Below are 20,206 nucleotides of genomic sequence, written 5' to 3'. Positions count from 1 at the left end.
TGTCTCATGGTTCTGCAGGCTCCACAGGATGCATGGCCAAAGAGGCCTCAGGAGAAACTTACAATGATGGCAGAAGGTGAAGGGAAAGCAGGTGCATCCTACATGGGGGGAGTAAGAGAAAGAAAGAGAGAGGGAAGTGCCGCACACTTTTAAACCATCAGATCTCATGAGAACTCACTGTCATGAGAACAGCAAGGGAGAAATACACCCACATGATCCAATCACCAGGCCCCACATCCAACACTGGCGATTACAATTCGACATAAGATTTGGATTGGGACACAAATCCAAACCGTATCAACCATCATTCATGGCCAGGATGTTCTACTGCACAGCAGCCTTGCTCCGTTTGAAAGTACAGAGGAAGTAGGAGGAAGAGGAAGTGAGAAAGGAGGAATCAGGTTAAAAAGTGAATATTAATGAGTAGGGAGGAGGGGCAGTAGTTCACTTTTCTTTCCTTTTTTTTTTTTTGGAGACGGAGTCTCCCTGTGTCACCCACCCAGGGGGCTGGAGTGCAGTGGCACAATCTTGGCTTACTGCAACCTCCACCTCCCAGGTTCAAGCAATTCTCCTTCAAGCAATTCTCCTGCCTTGGCCTCCTGGGTAGCTGGGATTACAGGTGCCCACTACCACACACAGCTAATTTTTGTACTTTTAGTAGAGACATGTTGGTCAGGCTGGTCTCGAACTCCTGACTGCAGGTGATCCACCTGCCTCGGCCTCCCAAAGTGCTGGGATTACAGGCGGGAGTCACTGTTCCTGGCCCCAGTAGTTCACTTTTCAAAGACATTTGAGATATCTGTGGGCATGGATGAGGAAAGGTCTGTCTAGGAAGTTGAGAATACAAACAATGAGCTCAGGTGAGAAGGGGCTGGAGTGTCCCTTCTCCCACCCCAATTTTAAGAACTCTGGAAAACACCAGTGTTTTAGAGGTAAGTTAGAACAATAATTCTTGGAGGAAACCGAGTAGAATGAATTGAGAGAAGGAAAACCTGGATAGTGTCATAGAAAATAAGTGATAATGCCCAATAGCGTCAAATGACTAAAGCTTGAGTTAGATGAGTCCGAAAATACCTCCAATCAGTTTGGCAACAAGGACACCTATGACAGCGAGACATTTTCCATGGGAGCGGAAGCTGCAGTGTGGAGTGAACAAGATGAGCAAGGAGAGTCAGTGTAGATTATCTTTTTCAAGAAACTTGGCTGTTAACGGAATAAGTGAGATGGTATGACTGAGTGGGATGTGAGGAGATTTGAGCACGTATATAGCTGAGAGGAATGAGGGAGGGTTGAAGGGGCAGAAGCGTATACGCCCTCCAGCACTCGCCATTTTTCCAGCTTCTCCCCACGTGACCTGAACTCAGTGGGCGCAGCCGGGCTCGCGGAAACTACAACCCCCAGAAGGCCCCGCGGCGTTGGGGGGCGGAGCCGAGGCCTGGCGCGCGCCCCAGCGGCGCGAGCGGAAGAGATAGAGCTTCGCGGAGACGGCGGAAGCGGAGAGCGACGGCGCGCGGGTAACAACCAGCCCCAGATCCCCTCCCTCAGTACCCCAAGCTAGGACTTTTAATCTCTGCTTCTCCCTTCACAGCCCGGGACAAGACTTCCATTCCTTCGTTTGTTGCTGGTATTTTTTTTCCTCATGTGACGCGAGGGGCCGCCCCCCGCCTGGGGCGGAGGTTACTGGGAAGCTCCCGCCTTCCGACCCCTGCGGGCCCGCGGTTGAGAAGCGACCCTCCTGGGGCTCTTTTGCCTTCACCGGGGCTCGTGCTCGCTTTGGGCGCTCGCCCCAAATGCTCCTGGCGGAGAGGACGTGCTTTTTCTGGATTTCAGCAGGCATTGAGCGGGGTCCCTGGCGACCCCCTCGGGGCGGCGGGGGCTTGGGCCGCCGAGGCTGCCCCCGAGACGACCCCGGGGCTGCTGGCGGTTTCCGGGCTTCGCTTCGAGCCTAGCATTTGAGTCTTCTCCGCTGCCCGGGAGCCCCGGGCTACGGGCTGGGAGTGAGCAATCTATAAAGGAGCAGGTACTTCCTGCTTTTTCTTGGCAGGCCTTCGAAAAATCCCAAGTCCGGTCTTTAAAGTTTGTCCGTGCAGCCGCCTCTCGGTTGTTTACGGGAAGGAGCACAGGATTTGGAGTCTGATGTCCTGGGAGAAGTCTCAGTCCGGCTACTTGGCTGGACCTGTGATCTATTATACAGCAGTCTGTTTACGCCAGCCTCAGTTTCCTTGTTTGAAAAGTGGGCATAATGTTTTTTCCGCTGCTGCCTTCCAGGGTTGTGGGCTTCAGCAGAAGTGATATTCCTTCAAAAGCTTTGAACTCTAAAGCATGTTTCGGGTATAACCTTGCCATCCCCCAGTCTCCAGTCCAGGTCAGTTGAGTTTTAAAACCAGGTTCATGTCTATACGAAGATCAAATTAGTTAATAAATAGGGGGAAAGTGTCTTTGGAAACGAATCTGAACCATGCAAATGTTTTTATGCCAGGTTCCTCTTGAAGAGGTGACCTTAGGGCGTTACCACCTGTGGAGTCAGTTTAAAACTTCATCTGGATTTTAAGGCCCACCAGAATTTAAACTCTTCTTCCTCAGCACACAACTGCCTCTTGCTGTTATAACCTCCCTTCAGTATCACACAGGTGCAAGCATAAAGCAGTAAACGTTCCTCAGATAGGGTGATGCTACAACTAATACCTGTCTCCAGCAGGTCTTGTGCTTGTATCACAGTTGAAATTCAGAATATAAATAGACAAATATTCCATCTGTTTCATTTTTTTTTTTTGACATTAAGCTTTGAGACTAAGCAAGTTGCTTATTGTCTTATTTTTTCCCTTGTGTAGAATGGTAATTCTGCAATCAATTTTTTTTTTTTGGTAGAATCAGGATTTCACTATGTTGTCTAGGCTAGTCTAATTCCTGGGCTCAAATGATCCTCCCACCTCGGCCTCCGAAAGTGTTGGTATTACAGGTGTTTGCCACTGTGCCCACTGTGCCCGACCTCTACAATTAAGTTTTAAAGGGGTATGAGAGCGTAGTTAGGTACTTTTAGCCTGTGTTTGTTCTGAGTTTATTGATTGAAGAATACTTGAAAATGGTCCAAAAAACAAGAGAGGATGACAGTAAGTTGCATTAACTTAGTGTGCAAACTCGAGCAAATTTGAGTTCAAATCCTAGTGCTGTGTCTTACTACAGGTTGGAGTATCCTTATCTGAAACGCTTGGGACCAGAGTGTTTCAAATTTCGGATTTTGGAATATTTGCGTATACATAGATCTCTTTGAGATGGGACCCCAATCTAAACATGAAATTCATTTAGGTTTTATATATACCTTATATACGTAGCCTGAAGGTAATTTTATATAGTATTTTTAATAATTTGTGTCCAGATGCTGTGCCTCACGCCTGTAATCCTAGCACTTTGGGAGGCTGAGGCAGGCAGATTGCCTGAGCTCAGGAGTTCAAGACCAGCCTGGGCAACAAAGCGAAACCCCACCTCTATTAAAAATACAAAAAATTAACCAGGTGTAGTGGTGCACGCCTGTAGTCCCAGCTACTCTGGAGGCTGCGGCACGAGAATCACTTAAGTCCTGGAGGTGGAGGTTGCAGTGAGCGGAGATTGCGCCGTTGCACTCCAGCCTGGCCGATAGAGTGAGACCCTGCTGGGCATGACACTAAGTTTGGATTGCATTTTGACTAAGACCTGTCACATGAGGTCATGTGTGGAATTTTCCACTGGTGGTGTCAAAAAGTTTTTGGGGCTGAGCGCAGTGGCTCACGCCTGTAATCCTGGCACTTTGGGAGGCCGAGGCGGGCAGATCACGAGGTCAAAAGATGGAGACTATCCTGGCAAACATGGTGAAACCCTGTCTCTACTAAACTACAAAAAACTTAGCCGGGCGTGGTGGCGTGTGCCTGTAGTCCCAGCTCCTCAGGAGGCTAAGGTATGGGAATCGCTTGAACCTGGGAGGCAGAGGTTGCAGTGAGCCGAGATCGCGCCACTGCGCTCCAGCGTTGGGACAGAGCAAGACTCCCGTCTCAAAAAAAAAAAAAAGTTTTTAAGCATTTTGGATTTCGGATTTTCCGATTAGCGATTCTCAACCTGTAGTTTTTGATTTTGGGCCAGTTAGTTGACTTATCTGAGCCTGTTTCCTAATCTCTAAAATAGAGGTAAATAGCATTATGTCACAAGGTGTCTACAAAGATGAGATGTGACCATAAATGGCTTAGTAGTGCTGGGTACAAATAAAGTTCTCATTTTGTTGCTATTGTTGATGATTATGATAATAGTGATGATAATTTTAGGTATTTTCCTGAAATTCTATTTATCTGTAAAATGAGGATAGTCATCCTTAATTCACAAACTTTACAAAATACTCTGAATAGAAGTTCTCAGATTGCAGTTTGTTTTTTAGCAATTGCATTTTATATAAAAATTATATTAGATTTTTTTCAATTTTAGAGGTTCCTAAAATGCTGTTGTGCAAGGTTATTGAGCTTTGCTGTGTTTCTGTTTTTCGAGAGATTCCAAATGTTGATTTGTACCTAGTTTGTTGAAATTGAACTGGTGCTTCATTTACAACCTGTGGTAAGAATGCACTTCTGTATATTGTAGCTTGTGGCAGAACAATTATCTATCTTTATGACTCAGATATTGACTAGGATAGACGTTTATGGAACAGTTTTTTCTTCCTGCCTTATTTTTATTTTTTTTAAGCCAGACTATTTGACTTTAAAATTTAAGCCTGTTGGGTAGGGTTTGGGAGACTTGGTGACCTTCATTTTTTCAAGATGGCATTTCTTAGTGACTGATGCTAATGATGGCATTGGTATGTGTGTATCTGCAGGGAGTGAGAGTTGAGAAAAACCAAGGAGGAAAGCCTTATAGAGAAAAATGGTTTGTTGGTCAAGGCAAAGTCTTGGAGTTTAGAGTTGAAGTATGTATTTTTTACTTACTTCAAGTGCCATATTGACTACCAGATATCTGCCGATTCAGATGCTTAGGAAATATTGCCTTTACTCTCTTTTTTTGATGTGGTATGCCTGTGCTATGTTTTGCCAGCTTCTTTCTACCTTTAGTTATGAATCAGCAAGGTAACTATTTTTTCACACCAGACTTGTATACAAAGCTATGACAACAGGAAGTCACTTCCATTAAAATCTACTTTGTATGCTATGTGTTATTTTTTCCTTTATGTTTTAATCTTAAACACTTTTAGCTGGGGCGTAATAGCTCGTTCCTGTAATTCCAGCACTTTGAGATCCTTTGAGGTAGGCTCATTTGAGGCCGGGAGTTCGAGACCAGCCTGGGCAACAAAGCGAGACTTCATCTCTATAAAAAATTAACAACAACAACAAAAATCAGTTCAACACTTTTGTTCCTTGACTGTTTTTTACTTAAAAGGAATTTTTGGAAAGTATACTAATTCTCAGCTATAGTGTGTGACTATGCATAGTGGATGCTCAGTAATGAGTGTGCTGACTAGTTCTGAATAGGAACATTTTGTTGATCGTCCTAGGTCACTGAGGTACACTCTGGAGAGGCCATGTGGCATTGTGGCAGTAACCTATGCTTTGGAGTCAAGACAGACCAAGGTCTGAATCCAGGCTCACTAGATGTAACTTTGCTTCATATGATCATTCTGAATTGAGTTTCTCATCATCTGTAAGACAGATTAGACTAACCCTGCATGGTTGAAAAGATGAAAGATTATTTGAATGAGGCACATATTAGTCAGGTTTAGTATAATATTAGAGATTGGAGTGGTGTTGTTATTACTATTTTTAATTTGTATTATTTTTTCTGAAAGGTATGGATTTTGTTGATACATCTATATTCATTCCCCTAATGCTTCAGTGATCAGTATGTTTCTTAGCCAAGGTTAAGGTTGTTGACTGTTGACCATGGAACCTAGAAACACACAGCAAAGCTAATTGGCCAGCATGGAGTTTGAGTCTGTGACCTTGTCCTCATTAGCTCCATAGCTAACTAGCTAACTATTCACAAATAATCTCACCAGAATGAAAGAAAAGACTGGTATATTTTTTATTTGGCCCTCATGCAACTCATTAGACATAAGTAAATGAACTAGTGCCAGAAGCAAAAGTATAGATTTTTCATTAGCTTATATAAATATATGATTAGCCCTCACACTGTGTATAAAACTTGTGACCTGTAGGATGATCTTTGACAACTCCACTAACCTAAGTTTATAATTTAGACATTTCTTTTAGTTGTTGAATTGTATTTGTTGTAGACTTCTCACCTATAGGAGAAGTGAGAAGAAATGGAACTAGGCTATTCATGTCTTGAAAGAGTACCCTCCTTCTGTAGTGCTACCCGCAAGGAAATGTGCTCTTAGCTAGTGCAGAAAACACTTAGAGTTATCCAGTAATGAGCCCAGCAGGATGGATGAAGCTTGGGGAACTCCTAAGAGCTTATTGAATTACAGAGAAATTCCAGTTGTCAAAGCATTAGATAGAGGAAAAGTTATAGGGTGTTACTCAGCAGTAGTAAGCCTGCATTTGGAGAGAATTTTCTTTTCTCTTAATAAAACATGGACCAATTGCTTTGAGTTTTGGTGTCCATTTTTCACTGTCTCATGCTAGCCTTCTGTATAGTTTTTCATTCTTCAAATTCACCCTTCAGTTTTATTAGTATTTGTTTTCCTTCTTTTTTTTTTTTTTTTTTTTTTTTTTTAATGCCAAATGTGGCTGGGTTGGGACTAGGGATAAAAACAGAAGAAGAGGAGCACTGTTGGAAAATAGATTCTAGTGTCTAGTATCATGAGGTTTCCAAATAACATAGGTCAAACTGAACATGATGATACGGATTTCTGGGATAGGCAGATGGCTGACAGTTCATGACCATTTAACCTGTGCAGAGTGAATAATGTGGGCAGAAGGTGTGTAGCACTCCTTAATATCATATTTGTCTCTTAGAAAAGAATCTGAATGTGTGTAGTGTTACTATTGGCTTGCAGTTGTGCTGTTTCAAGTTCTTTGCCATGGAATGCCAGAAGAGTATTAAAGAAAGAAGGGAAGCACTTGGATTTACATCCTGACTTCTCAAATTTTATGCCAGTAGTCCTGTTTCTGTTTTCTTATCTTTAAAATAGGGTTAATAAAACCAGCTCTGCTTGTTTATAAATATTAAAAGGAAAATTAAACAGCAAGAATGTATTGAAAATGAGGTGGATAACGGAGAGAGTCAGAAAGGCAGAATCCAAGAGAGGCATTCAAAGACAGCTACACACATAGTCATAGAGACACATGCAATAGGCAGAGAGAGAGGAAGGTTAGTCAGAGACAGAGAAGTCAGAAACACGGAGCGGGACAGTCACCTAGGCAGAGTTAGAAAGCAGGGTAATCTGAGATGTAAAGAGAAGGGCAGAGTTAGAAATGCGCACAGATAGATACGGGGAGGGAGACAGAAAGAGTGAATGTCATGACCAATATGGAGAGCTTATTGAGTGTTTGTTATTTGAGGAGAACATGTAAATATAGTTGGCTAGGAAAGAGAAAATAAGCAGATATTAATAGTAAATCAAGTAACATACTTATGAAATTTTTATTACACTAGCATTTTTCCTTAAATACTAAATTTATTTTGCATATTCAGCATGCAAATATCAAGCCAATTTATGTATTACCTGTTAACTGCTTAAATGACCTCTCAAGTGTAGTTTAAACACATTTTTTAAAAAATTAAGGTTAATATTATTTTTTCCGTCAAAAAAATCTAATACATAACTTACTATAGAAAACATAGCAAATACGGTAAATTTAAAAGGACAACAGAAAACACTCATAATCTCACAATCTAAACATAACATACAACGAGGCCCACATTTTTCATTTTTTTTTTCCAGTCTTCCTTTTCCTAGGCATTTACTAAAGCCCATCTACTTTCCTAAAGGACCCAAATGCTGTTTTTAAGTCCAAAATGATGCTATAACTATTTGTGGCAGAGTTAACACTTTATGATCCTATTTTGGCACTTAGGTACTTTCATAAACTATTTGTGTACCCATTTTTTTCTCTCCCTAGATTTGTAAACTTTTAACTACAGACTATATGTTATTCATCTTTGTGTCTTAGGAATCTAGCAAAGTATCTTACATATCATAGGTATTCAGGGTATATTTGAGATAAATTGTTAAGCCTCCTAAGTAGAAACTGTCTTATTATTTAAACAGGTCTGCCAAATTGCACATTGGATTGGACCTTCCTTAAAGTTGAGAAAAACTTGATTTTAGGGGTGGTGTGTGTGTGTGTGTAATATAAAGCTACCGAACTGGGAAAGGGCACTTTTTTTCTCGTTACCTTTTGTTGTGTTTGTAACAAGCCATTCCAAAACATAATGGTATAAAACAACCATTTGTGCTATGGATCTGTTGGAATTCAGACAGGACAGTTTCTGCATAGATGGCTTGCTTCAGCCTTAGCTGGGAAGATTCAAAAGCTGGTGGTGACTTTATGGCTGGTACTTACAGCCTGGAGGCTTCTTCACTCACATGCCTGGTGATTGATGTTGGTTGTCCCTCAGAACACCTACCTACCCAGATAGGCTAATTTGAGCTTCTTTGCAGCATGGTGGCTGTTTTCTACACGTGAGCATCTAGAGAGAACCAGGTAGAAACTGCATTACTTTTTGTGACCAAGCCGTAGAAGTTCTGTGGTATAACAAGCTTGCCAGATTCAAGGAGTGAATGACAGTTACATGGGATCCGCTTCTCACAGGAGTGTCAGAGTCATACTGTGAGAAAAACATTTTGGGGGTGGGAGGTAGCAAGTTAAAAAATGAGTTAATAAAACAGTATCACTTTTTAAATGTCAGTGAATAAATGTTCTATTGAAAGTAAGGGTTTTTCCCTACTGCTAATGGTGTTTAGTTAAAAAATTTGTACTAGTAAAAATTTCTAAACCTAAAGCTATTTTAAATTATTTTCTTGGCTTTTAAGCTCTGAACAAGATCTTATTATTTCTTTTTAACTGAATTTGCAAGTTGGTCAGTTTTTATACTTGGGTCTTGCCTCACCTCCATTTAATAAAACAAGTCTTGTTTTGTAGATGATATACATGTTCACTGCAGACAATTGAGAAAATCAGGAAAGAAACAAAATCAACTCATGATCTCACCTCTGAGATGTAATCAGTTTCAGGTTCATAATTTCTTTCTTTTCTTTTTTTCTCTTTTTTCTTTTTTTATACCTGTAATCCCAACACTTTGGGAGGCTGAGGCAAGCGGATCATTTAAGGCCAGGAGTTCAAGACCAGCCTGGCCAACATGGGGAAATCTTGTCTCTACTAAAAATACAAAAATTAGCTGGGCATGGTGGCATGTGCCTGTAGTACCAGCTACTCGAGTGGCTGAGGCACGAGAATCATATGAACCCAGGAGGTGGAGGTTGCAGTGAGTGGAGATCGCGTTGCCGCCCTCCAGCCTGGGTGACAGAGTGAGACTCTGTCTCAAAAAAAAAAAAAAAAAAGGTAGACCGGGTGTGGTGGCTCACGCCTATAATCTCAACACTTTGGGAGGCTGAGGCCGGCAGATTACTTGAGGTCAGGAGTTCAGGACTAGCCTGGCCAACATGGCAAAACCCCGTCTCCACTAAAAATACAAAAATTAGCCGGGTGTGGCAACATGTGCCTGTAGTCTCAGCTACTCAGGAGGCTGAGGCAGGAGAATCGTTTGAATCTGGGAGGCAGAGATTGTAGTGAGTTGAGGTTATGCCACTACACTCCGGCCTGGGCCACAGAGTAACACTCTGTCTCCAAAAAACAAACACGAAAACAGAAGAAGAAAAAATACTAATGTGTTTAATTACGAAGTATTTTGCCTAGACCCTGGTTGGAATATTTTGTGATATATGGAACATTTACCATATTAACCTTTACTAAATCTGAAAATTTCTGACTTCTGAATCTTGTCTGGTTCCACAAGTTTTGGATTAGGGATTTTGAACTGCAATTAAAAACCTAGTGTTAGGAAAAGATGAGTTTATTAACTTGTTTTGGTAGTTCTGAACTTTTTTATCACATGAATCTTCCCAGAACTTCTGTGCTTTCATTTCACATTTTCATTTCAGGAGAAGATCCAGAAGGAAAATAAATAGTCTTGATTTGTTTATATGATCAGTAATTCTCTCTTACCATCCCACATAACTGTTTCAAACTTGTGACCATTTCTCAATACGTTCAGAATTTCTAGTGACTTTTGTGCCTCTTGATCCTTCATGTGAGCAGCAGTGATTTAAATTAAGTACCAGAGTTGACAAGCCCCTGGAGCCATGTAGTTCTTGGTTTTTGCCTCTGGTATTGTCACTGTGACATTGCTGTTCTTTCCCTTTCTGCCATAGTATTTCTTTTTTGTACTGTGTTTCTTGTTTGCTTCCTTGGGTATCCTGAAACTTTTCATTGCTTCTAACACTTTGGTGAGGGACAGTGCTTCAAAAACTCGGATAAGATCTTGGCTGCCAGTTTATTAACTTGCAGTTTGCCCCCCTCAGTGGAGAGAAAACATTAAAATGAAGGTTGAGGAGTGTATCTTTGACTTCATAACATCATGTAGTTTTAACTTTTTGCGTTATTAGTACTGTCATAAATTCAGTATATGACCATACATTATAAAATATTCCAACCAGGGTCTAGGGCAGTACTTTGTAATTAAACACATTAATAGTTCACATGTATTCATTATAGAGGATTTGGAAAATACAACCATATTTTCACCACCTGGAAGTAACTGTTACCATTGGGGTTTATTACCCCATTCTATTTTCTGTGTGTCTATTACCATAGTACACACACATACTTAAACTGGAATCTCTTGCTGTTATATATAAACTTTGTATCCTGCTTTAAAAAATATATAATGGGTTGGGACAGTGGCTCAGTAATCCCAGCATTTTGTGGGGGGGCCAAAACGAGAAGATTGCTTGAACTCAGGAGTTTGAGACCAGCCGAGGTGACATAGTGAGACCCATCTCTACAAAAACAAAAATGTGGAATGTAGTACGAATTATATTACTGGGCAGTATTATTTATTTATTTCTGAGATGGAGTCTTGCTCTGTCGCCCAGAGCTGGAGTGCAGTGGTGTGATCTCGGCTCACTGCAACCTCTGCCTCCCGGGTTCAAGCAATTCTTCTGCCTCAGCCTCTTGAGTAGCTGGGATTACAGGGGTGCACCACCACGCCTGGCTAATTTTTGTATTTTTAGTAGAGGTGGGGTTTCACCATGTTGGCCAGGGTGGTCTCAAATTCCTGACCTCGTGATCTGCCTGCCTTGGCCTCCCAAAGTGCTGGGATTATGGGTGTGAGCCACCGTGCCCAGCCGGGGCAGTAATCTTTAGATTTGTCTTCGTTTTGAATGGGAACCTAGGAGACTGGGATTCAAATTCTGGCTTTGTCCTTGCTAAACTGAAAACTAGGGCAAGTTATAGGACACCTCTGGGCTTCCATGTGTCAGCTGTCAGATTTCCAAAGTATTTGACACCACAGTCTTATGAAAGTTAACCCTCTGCTTAGAACATTATTCATACACAAAAGAAGTCCTAGTCTGGTCTATCTTTGAGATTCTTCCAGTTCTACTACTGAATGATCTCTAGGTTGAGGAGTGCAAAATACAGCAGTATTTATGTCAGGTTATTTAGGCCTAATGGAACAGAAGGATCTTGAAGGAAATGAAAGAGTAACAAATTGACTGGAGGGGACAGAAGAAAACTCTGGAGGGAATGATGTGAAGTTGGGAGCAAGAATGAGTACAGTATGTGAACTGAGTGAGACGAACAAGTGATCTTAACAGTATTCCACAAATAGAATGATTTTTACTGATGAGTAGTGAGGAGATATGATTTGTTAAGTTTGTATGTGTATGGGGTAATGAAGGAGAATTAAGGGACAATATTGAAGGCTAGGCTGAAAAACTTAAATTTGATCCAATAGGTGGCAGGACTTCTGTTCAGAGTCGTGTAATGAAAACCGTTTGACTAAGGCTGCCTTGGCAACTTTGTATGTTTGATAAACTTAAGTAGAGGGAGTTACTGAAGAGTACAGTATTTCAATTGTACTGTGGAATAATGTGGAAATAGAAATATTGTAAAAATAGAAAACATGATACCTCTTGTTTGTAAGATATGGGGTTAGAACTGGGAGTCAGAATACCACAGAATTTGAGCCTGACATATCAAGCATACTGTGTCATTGATAGTGGCATTGGGAAAGGATCTCGGATAGGTCTTGAAAGATAACAAGTTCAATTTCTAATATATTCAGTTTTAGGCATTAGGTTATTTAAGTGGTAGTTTTAAAAGTCTGATGCTTTAAAAATTTATTCACCTAGATGAATGCTGCCCCTTTTAAAGTAATGTTTTTGGGGACATGCATTTATTCTAGCAAATAAATGTTCTCTGGAATTTGTCTTTTGAAACTGCTTTTAGAACCTGTAGAGCCACAGAAGAAAACCATTCTCGCTGGGCACAGTGGCTCATGCCTGTAATCCCAGCACTTTGGGAGCCTGAGGCAGGCGGATCATGAGGTCAGGAGATCGAGACCATCCTGACCAACATGGTGAAACCCTGTCTGTACTAAATATACAAAAATTAGCTAGGTGTGGTGGCGCGCACCTGTAATCCCAGCTACTCGAGAGGCTGAGGCAGGAGAATCACTTGAACCCTGGAGGCGGACGTTGCGGTGAGCTGAGATTGTGCCACTGCACTTCAGCCTGGGCAACAGTGTGAGACTCCGTCTCAAAAAAAAAAAAAAAAAAGCCATTCTCATGACTTGATGGTCATATCCCTTGTGCTCAAAAGAATATGATCTTACTTGGTCATCTATTTACCATACATATTCCTAAGTAATAATTGGCAGTTTCTAAAAATTAATCTGCAGAAACATCAAATTTATTACTATGGAGGATATTTTAATGACTTGTGATTGTTGGGGACACTAAAAGTCTTGAGCTGTGATAGCATCTTATTTTGGTTATAGCTTTGTTGACAAATAATTTGCATACTATACAGTTCACCCATTTTTTTGGTGGAGGGGACATGTGATAAATTTATATAATTTGTAAAGATCTAATAAGAGTAAATAGGGATATCCATCACCTTACACAGTTGTGTTTTGTTTTGTTAAAAACGTTTGAAATATGTAATAGATTATTGTAAACTTTAGTCATCCTACTGATCTGTCAAACACTAGGTTGTATTTCTTCTATCAAATTATATGTTTGTACCCATTAATCAACCTCTTTTTATCTTCCCCATCCACACTCCTTGGCTTCTGGTACCCACTAGTCTACATTCTGTCTTCAAGACATGTGCTTTTCAGATCCCATGTATAAGTGAGAACACATGATATTTGTCTTTCTGAACTTGGCTTGTTTTACTTAACATAATGACCTCTAGTTCCATTTATGTTGCTGCAAATGACAGGATATCATTCTTTAAAACATTTTTTGTTTTATTTTTAAATTATTTTTATCAGGGCAACCTTCTGAGCCAGAATAGGTTCAGAGAGACTCCCAATTTCATTCTTCTTCATGGCTGAATAATATTCTACTGTGTATATGTACCATTTTTTCTTCCTACGTTTATCCATTGAGGGACACTTAGGTTGATTTCATATTTTGGATATTGTGAATAGTGCTGCAAAAAAATAACATGGAAGTCCAGATGTCTCTTTAATATACCAATTTCCTTTCTTTTGAATATATATCCGGTAGTGGAATTGCTGGATCATATGATGATTCTATTTTTCATTTTTTGAGGAACCTCCATACTGTTCCCCATAGTGGCTGTATTAATTTACATTCCTTCCAACAGTGTAGGAGAGTTCCCCTTTCTCCATATCCTCACCAACATCTGTTACACCCTGCCTTTTTTATAAAAGCCATTTTAACTGGTGTGAGATTACATCTCATTGTGGTTTTGATTTGTATTTCTCTGATGGATAGTGATGTTGGACATTTTTTTCATGTACCTGTTGGCCATTTGAATGTCGTCTTTTGAAACATCTATTCAGATCTTTTGCCTGTTTTTAAATCAATCTATATGTTCTTTTGCTGTTGAGTTGTTTGAACTCTTCATATATTCTCGTTATTAATCCTTTGCCAGATGGATAGTTTGCAAATATTTTCTCCATTCTATGGGTTATCTCTTTACTTTGATTGTGTCCTTTGCTGTGCAGAAACTTTTTAGCTTGATTTAGTTCCATTTGTCTATTTTGTCTGGGTTGCATGTGTTTTTGAGGTCTTACACAAAAAATCTTTGCCTAGATCAATGTCCTGGAGCAACTCATCAATGTTTTCTTCTAACAGTTTGATGGTTTCAGGCCTTACATTTAAGTCTTTAATCCATTTTGATTTGATTTTTGTATACAGTGAAACATAGGTCCTAGTTTCATTATTCTCAATATAGTTATCCAGTTTTTCCAGCACCATTTGTTGAAGAGACTGTGTTCTTTCCCCATTTTAAGTTCTTGGTGCCTTTGTCAAAAATAAATTGGCTTTAAATGTATGGATTTATATTTGGATTCTCTATTTTGTCCCATTGGTCTGTGTGTCTGTTTTAATTCTGATACCATATTGATGTGGTTACCAGAGTTTTGTAGTATAATTTGAAGTCAGATAGTGTGATACCTCCAGTTTTCTTCTTTTTGCTCAGGATTGCTTTGGCTATTCAGGTTCTTTTGTGATGCTGTATAATTTTTGTGTTTGTTCTTCTGTTTCTATGAAGAATATCGTTGGTATTTTGATAGAGATTGGATTGAATCTGTACATTCTTTGGGTAGTATTGTCATTTTAACTGTGTTACTACCTCTAATTCGTGAGCATGGAATATCTTTCCATTTTTGGTATCGACTTCAGTTTCTTTCATCAGTGTTTTATAATGTTTCTTGTATAGATCTTTCACTTCTTTGGTTAAACTGATTCTTTGTAGCTATCGTAAATGGGATTGCTTCCTTGAATTCTCTTTCAGATTGTTTGCTATTGGCATATATAAATCTACTGATTTTTGTATGTTGATTTTTGTGTCCTACAACTTTACTGAATTTATCAGTTCTAAGAATTTTTTGGTGGAATTTTTAGGGTTTTTCTATATATAAATCATTTTGTCTGCAAAAAGGGACAATTTGACTTCCTTTCCAATTTTTTTGTTTCTTTCTCTTGCCTTATTGCTCTGGCCAAAACTTCCAGTATTATGTTGAATAAAAGTTGTAAATGTGGGCATCCTTGTCTTGTTCCAGATTTTAGAGGAAAGGCTTTCAATGTGTGATATTAGCTGTGGATTTGTCATATATAGCCTTTATTATTTTGTATATTCCTTCTATACCCAATGTGCTGAGGGTTTTTATCATAAAGGGATATTAGATTTTATTGAATGCTTATTCAGCATCTATTAAAGTGATCATAGGGTTTTTCTTTCTTGGTTCTGTTAATGTGTCATGTTTATTGATTTGCACATGTTGAACTGTCTTTGCCTCCCTGGGATGAATCCCACTTGATCACGGGGAATTATCTTTTTAGTGTGCCATTGAATTTGGTCTTCTAGTATTTTTGCGTCTATGTTCATTAGTGATACTGGCCCATAGTTTTCTTTTTTTGTTGTGTCCTTGACTGGTTTTGGAATCAGGGTAATGCTGGCCTTGTAGAGTGAGTTGGGAAGTCCCTCTCCTTCAGTTTTTTGGAAGATTATGAGCAGAATTGGTATTCTTTGAATGTCTGGTAGAATTCACCGGTGAATCCATCAGGTCCTGGGCTTTTCTTTAATGGGAGACTTTTTATTACAGCTTCAGTCTGGCTATTCCTTATTGGTTTGTTTGAGTTTTTCTATTTCTTCATGGTTCAATCTTGATAGGTTGTATTTGTCCAGGAATCTGTCCATTTCTTCCAGGTTTTCCAATTTGTTGGCATATAGATGTTAAAATAGTCTCTAATGATTCTTTGTGTTTATGGTCTCACTTGTTTTGTCTCCTTTTTCATTTCTGATTTTATTTGTGTCTTCACTTTTTTCTTAGTTTAGCTGAAGTTTTGTCGATTTTGTTTCTCTTTTCAAAAAAACAATTTTTATTTTGTTGATTTTCTGTAGTCTAAATTCTGTTTCTTTCTGCTCTGATCTTTATTATTTCTTTCCTTTTACTAATTTTGGGTTAGGTTTGTTCTTTTCTAGTTCCTTGAGGCACGTTGTTAGATTATTTGAAGTCTTTCTACTTTTTTGATGTAGGCATTTGTTGCTATAACTTCCCTCTTACTGCTGCTTTTGCTTTATTCTATAGATTGTAGTGTGTTATATTTCCATTTTTGTTGTTTCAAGAAATTTTTAAATTTCCTTCTAATTTCTTCATTGATCATTCAGGTGGTACTTGATACCATGTGTTTGTGTTTCCTGAACTTCCTCTTGTTACTGATTTTTAGTTTTGTTCCATTGTAGTCAGAAAAGATAACTTCACATGCTTTCTGCTTTTTTGAATTTGTTCAGACTTGTTTTGTGGCCTAAGATATAGTCTGTTCTGCAGAATGTTCCATATCCGGATGAAAAGCGTGTGTATTCTGTGCACTTGGATGTTCTAGAAATGTCAGGCTGATTTGTTCTAGTGTATAGTTTAACTCTGATGTTTCTTTGTTGATTTTTTTGTCTGGATGATCTGTCCTTTTCTGAGAGTGGAGTGTTGAAGTCCCCTACTGTTACTCTATTGCAGTCTGTCTCTCCCTTAAGATATATTAACATTTGCATTTTATACTTGGCAGCACTGGTCTTTTTTCTCCTTTAATTGTGTATCTTCAAATAGCCTCTCAAGTTCACTGATTCTTTCCTTTGTGTGATCTTTCTGCTGTTGAGAGCCTCTAATGACTTTTTCAGTTCACAAATGTATTTCTGAGTTCCAAGATTTGATTTATTGTACTATTTCAATCTCTTTGTTAAATTTCTCCAATCAATTTCTGAATTGCTTTTCTATGTTATCTTGGTGATCACCAAATTCCCTTAAAATGGCTATTTTGAATTCTTGGTTAGAGGGTTCCCAAATTGCTGTCTTGCTAGGGTCAGTTACTGGTTCCTCGCTTTGCTGTTCGAAGAGGCCTTGGTTCCCTGTTTGCTATTGTTTCTTGTGGATGTACATCTGTATCTTTGCATTGACGGATAGTTCTTTGTTCCAGTCTTTTCTTTCTGCCTTGTTTTCTGTTTTGCAAGATCCCATGTTTGGATCTACTTGTTTTGGTTTTTATTGTGTTTGCTTAGTGATTCTTTGTAATATACCTCTTGATTTTCTTTTTCTTTTCTTTTCTTTTCTTTTTTTTTCCTGCTAGATTGCTGCCTCTTTTTCGGCACCAGCTGGCACCTTAAGCCCAGGTTTGCCTCGGTTCTAGTAACCAGTCAGTATGATGCCCCTCCTGCATGGGGGCGTCCCACAGGAGATATTCCAGTAGTGTGGGAAGACTGGCTGTGGGTTCATGCCCAGGTGACTTGTGGAATGAACTTCCTACAGTGTGGTGCTGCTGAACAGCTGTTTTGATTTGGAGTCACAGAGCAGAGTTTCTAGGGCTGGGAATAGTAGTCCCCCCTCCCCTCTTTGTCTCTGGCTGCCCTCAGGGATACTTCTTCCTTTACATACTCCCAACACTTCCTGTAATTTGAGGCAGGGACAGGTCTCCTTGCCAGAGATCCTAAGATGGTGGGAAGCTGGTTGTCCACTTGATTCTCTTTTTCCAGTATAGTGATTGTGAGTCGGGGGGAAGTTTTCTGCATTCTTGGTGTTGAGCATGTTGGGGAAAAGGGCATCATGGTTATGGAAGTTCGGTTTTTGTTTCCTGCTTAGGTTTTCTCACTTCTCCATGGCCCTGAGACTGTCTCCTCCTCATTTTTGAATTCTGGGACATTGCTGGTGATAATCTCAGCACTTTGTTTTTGGTTTTCTGTGGGGCAGTTGAATGAAGCCAGCTTGCTTCTATGCTGCCATTTTGGAACTGGAAGAATATGTGATAGTACTTTGGAAGAAGGTCTAGTGTGTGCTGGTTAAAAGGATGGGTTCTGGGGACCTAGGTTTGAATGATCTCTTTAGTACATTGTGTCTTGAGCAATTTATTTAATTTGTCTAGGCCTCATTTCCTCATTTGTAGAATGGAGATGGTGATAAAACTTTACTTTGTAGGATTGTTGTGAGGATTGGCTCTGAGAACAATGACTGGCAAATACTAAGAGCTCATAAATATTAGCTATTTATTACCACCACCACAACTACTATTATTGTTTCTACCACCACTTTGTCTGTTTATCTATTTTGTTTTAAAAATTAGTTATATTCCCATATAATTATGTCACATACTAGTGGAATGATAGGCAGCTGAATATAAAATTGGAGCTCAATAGATGAGACGTAGAGATGTTTTTTTAAGAATGTTTGGCCTGAACCTTAGAGAAGAGCAGAAAAGACTAAGGATGAAGAATTAGGGAATACCCATAGTAAGGGTGCAGGAGGCAGAAAAGGAGCCAGTAAAAGAGTAGAGAGAGATTGTTTAGAGAAAGAAGGAAAATAAGGCATATATATTAGTGTAGAGGTTATATGAATTGGAATTAGATTTAGTTGCAACCAAGTACCAGAGACTTAAATGTGATAGAAGTTCATGTCTGTTGAGTTAGAAATTCCAGAAGTAGTCAGTTTAGGACTCATGTGGTTTGCCATGGTGTCACATTTCCCCACTGTGCTCGGATTCTGTTATTTTCCAAAGACACTTTAGGGTCTAAGAGAGCTACTAACTTCAACTATTTCACGTACATTGCAGTCATCAGAAGGAGAAAGAGAAGAACACATCTCACTTCCTTTAAGGATACTTCCTGGAAGTTATATATTACAGGTTGAGTGTCCCTTATCCAATATGCTTAGATCCAGAGAATGGTTTCACATTGTTTTCACATTTTGGAATGTTTGATTACTCTGTGGATATCATGCAGACCTTTTCGATACTTTCAACCATATCATTATACTACAGAGCAGAGAATAAGCAAAAAAAAAAAAAAAAAAAAAGAAAGAAAGAAAGAAAGAGCATAGTAGCATAGTGAGTAATAGTAATGCAGTACATCTTGGCCCCATGTGAGGCATTGTGGGGAGCCTACAGTTGGTGTATCTGGTGTATACACATGTCGTTTTATTACCCATTGTGGGCATGCTTGTGTAGAGGAATCCGGGTGTGTGCAGATATATATTGCAGCTGATGGGGGCTGGGAGGGTCTTTCTTTCCTTGGGGACACTGAATAAACTATGTGTTGGGTGCCTGCATTGTGACTGCAACCTGTCACATGAGATCAGGAGTGGAATTTTTCACTTGTGGCATCATTTTGACACTCAGAACATTTTAGATTTTGTAGCATTATAGATTTTTGGATTAGGGAGTTCCATGTATACTACTTTTGCTCATATTCCATTGGTCAAACTTAGTCACATGGCCACACCTTGCTGCTGGAGAGACTGGGAAATGTAGACTTTATTTTGAATGGTCAGTGCCTGGGCATTCAAATAAAGAGCAGGAACAGTGAGACTAATCCCAGTGTAGCTAGATGAAGAATACAGGGTAGATAACAGTTAATTGTCTTTAGGACAGTTTAATTCATTATTGGTTATTCTTGATAGAGTTTTTATAATTACTGAACTATAAGTACAAATTCATTCTTGTCAAATTGCATCAACAGTATGTTGTTTTTAGGGTGTAATCTCTTCATGAATCCTTGCTTAATTAGGATTATCAGTTTCTCATAAAAAATTTGTATGTATACATATGTATGTGTTTATGTGCATGTGTGTGTACACATCCCCCCATTTAACATTAGTGTTGGCCAAATTATTTCATATGACAACAGTGTGAAGTAAAATTGATGGTAAATAAGCTGCTGATAACCCTCTTCTGTTGTTTTAAGCCTGTAATTTTACCCAGTATTCTATTTGGTAAATACTCTCCAATTTGGTTGTTTTTTTGGCCAATGTTTTTAATCTGTCTCTGTCCTTTTATATTACTACTCTGTCTCACTGCTGTTAATTATACTTCCTAAAATAGATAAATGAGCAAATTTAATTAAATGTGTTATTTGCACTGTCTCCTGATCATTAATGAATTTGTAAGTAAGGTCAGACCTATAATCTTTCTAGTATTACAATTCGTGAATCTTCACTGTCTACTCAATTAGTAATTATTTGCTTAAATTTTTTTTTTATTTTTAAAGCTTCT

General features: G+C 39.3%; 1 protein-coding gene across 4 annotated transcripts in view; it reads left to right on the top strand.

Annotated features, from left to right (window-relative positions):
- The first annotated feature begins 1,432 nt into the window (after positions 1 to 1,432).
- R3HCC1L (R3H domain and coiled-coil containing 1 like) overlaps positions 1,433 to 20,206 on the top strand; it is a 104,149-nt gene continuing 85,375 nt past the window's right edge. For 2 of the 4 annotated variants that reach the window (XM_010389537.2, XM_030941145.1), the window contains exon 1: positions 1,433 to 1,514. The gene's annotated coding sequence lies outside the window, so the exon portion shown is untranslated. Of the gene's footprint in view, positions 1,515 to 2,000; positions 2,366 to 20,206 lie in introns of those variants that run through there. The other 2 variants (XM_030941147.1, XM_030941146.1) reach the window with 2 other exon arrangements.

This window comes from Rhinopithecus roxellana, chromosome 11 (assembly GCF_007565055.1).
Source record: "Rhinopithecus roxellana isolate Shanxi Qingling chromosome 11, ASM756505v1, whole genome shotgun sequence".
NCBI classification, from domain to species: domain Eukaryota; kingdom Metazoa; phylum Chordata; class Mammalia; order Primates; family Cercopithecidae; genus Rhinopithecus; species Rhinopithecus roxellana.
This window is presented reverse-complemented; position numbering and strand designations above follow the sequence as displayed.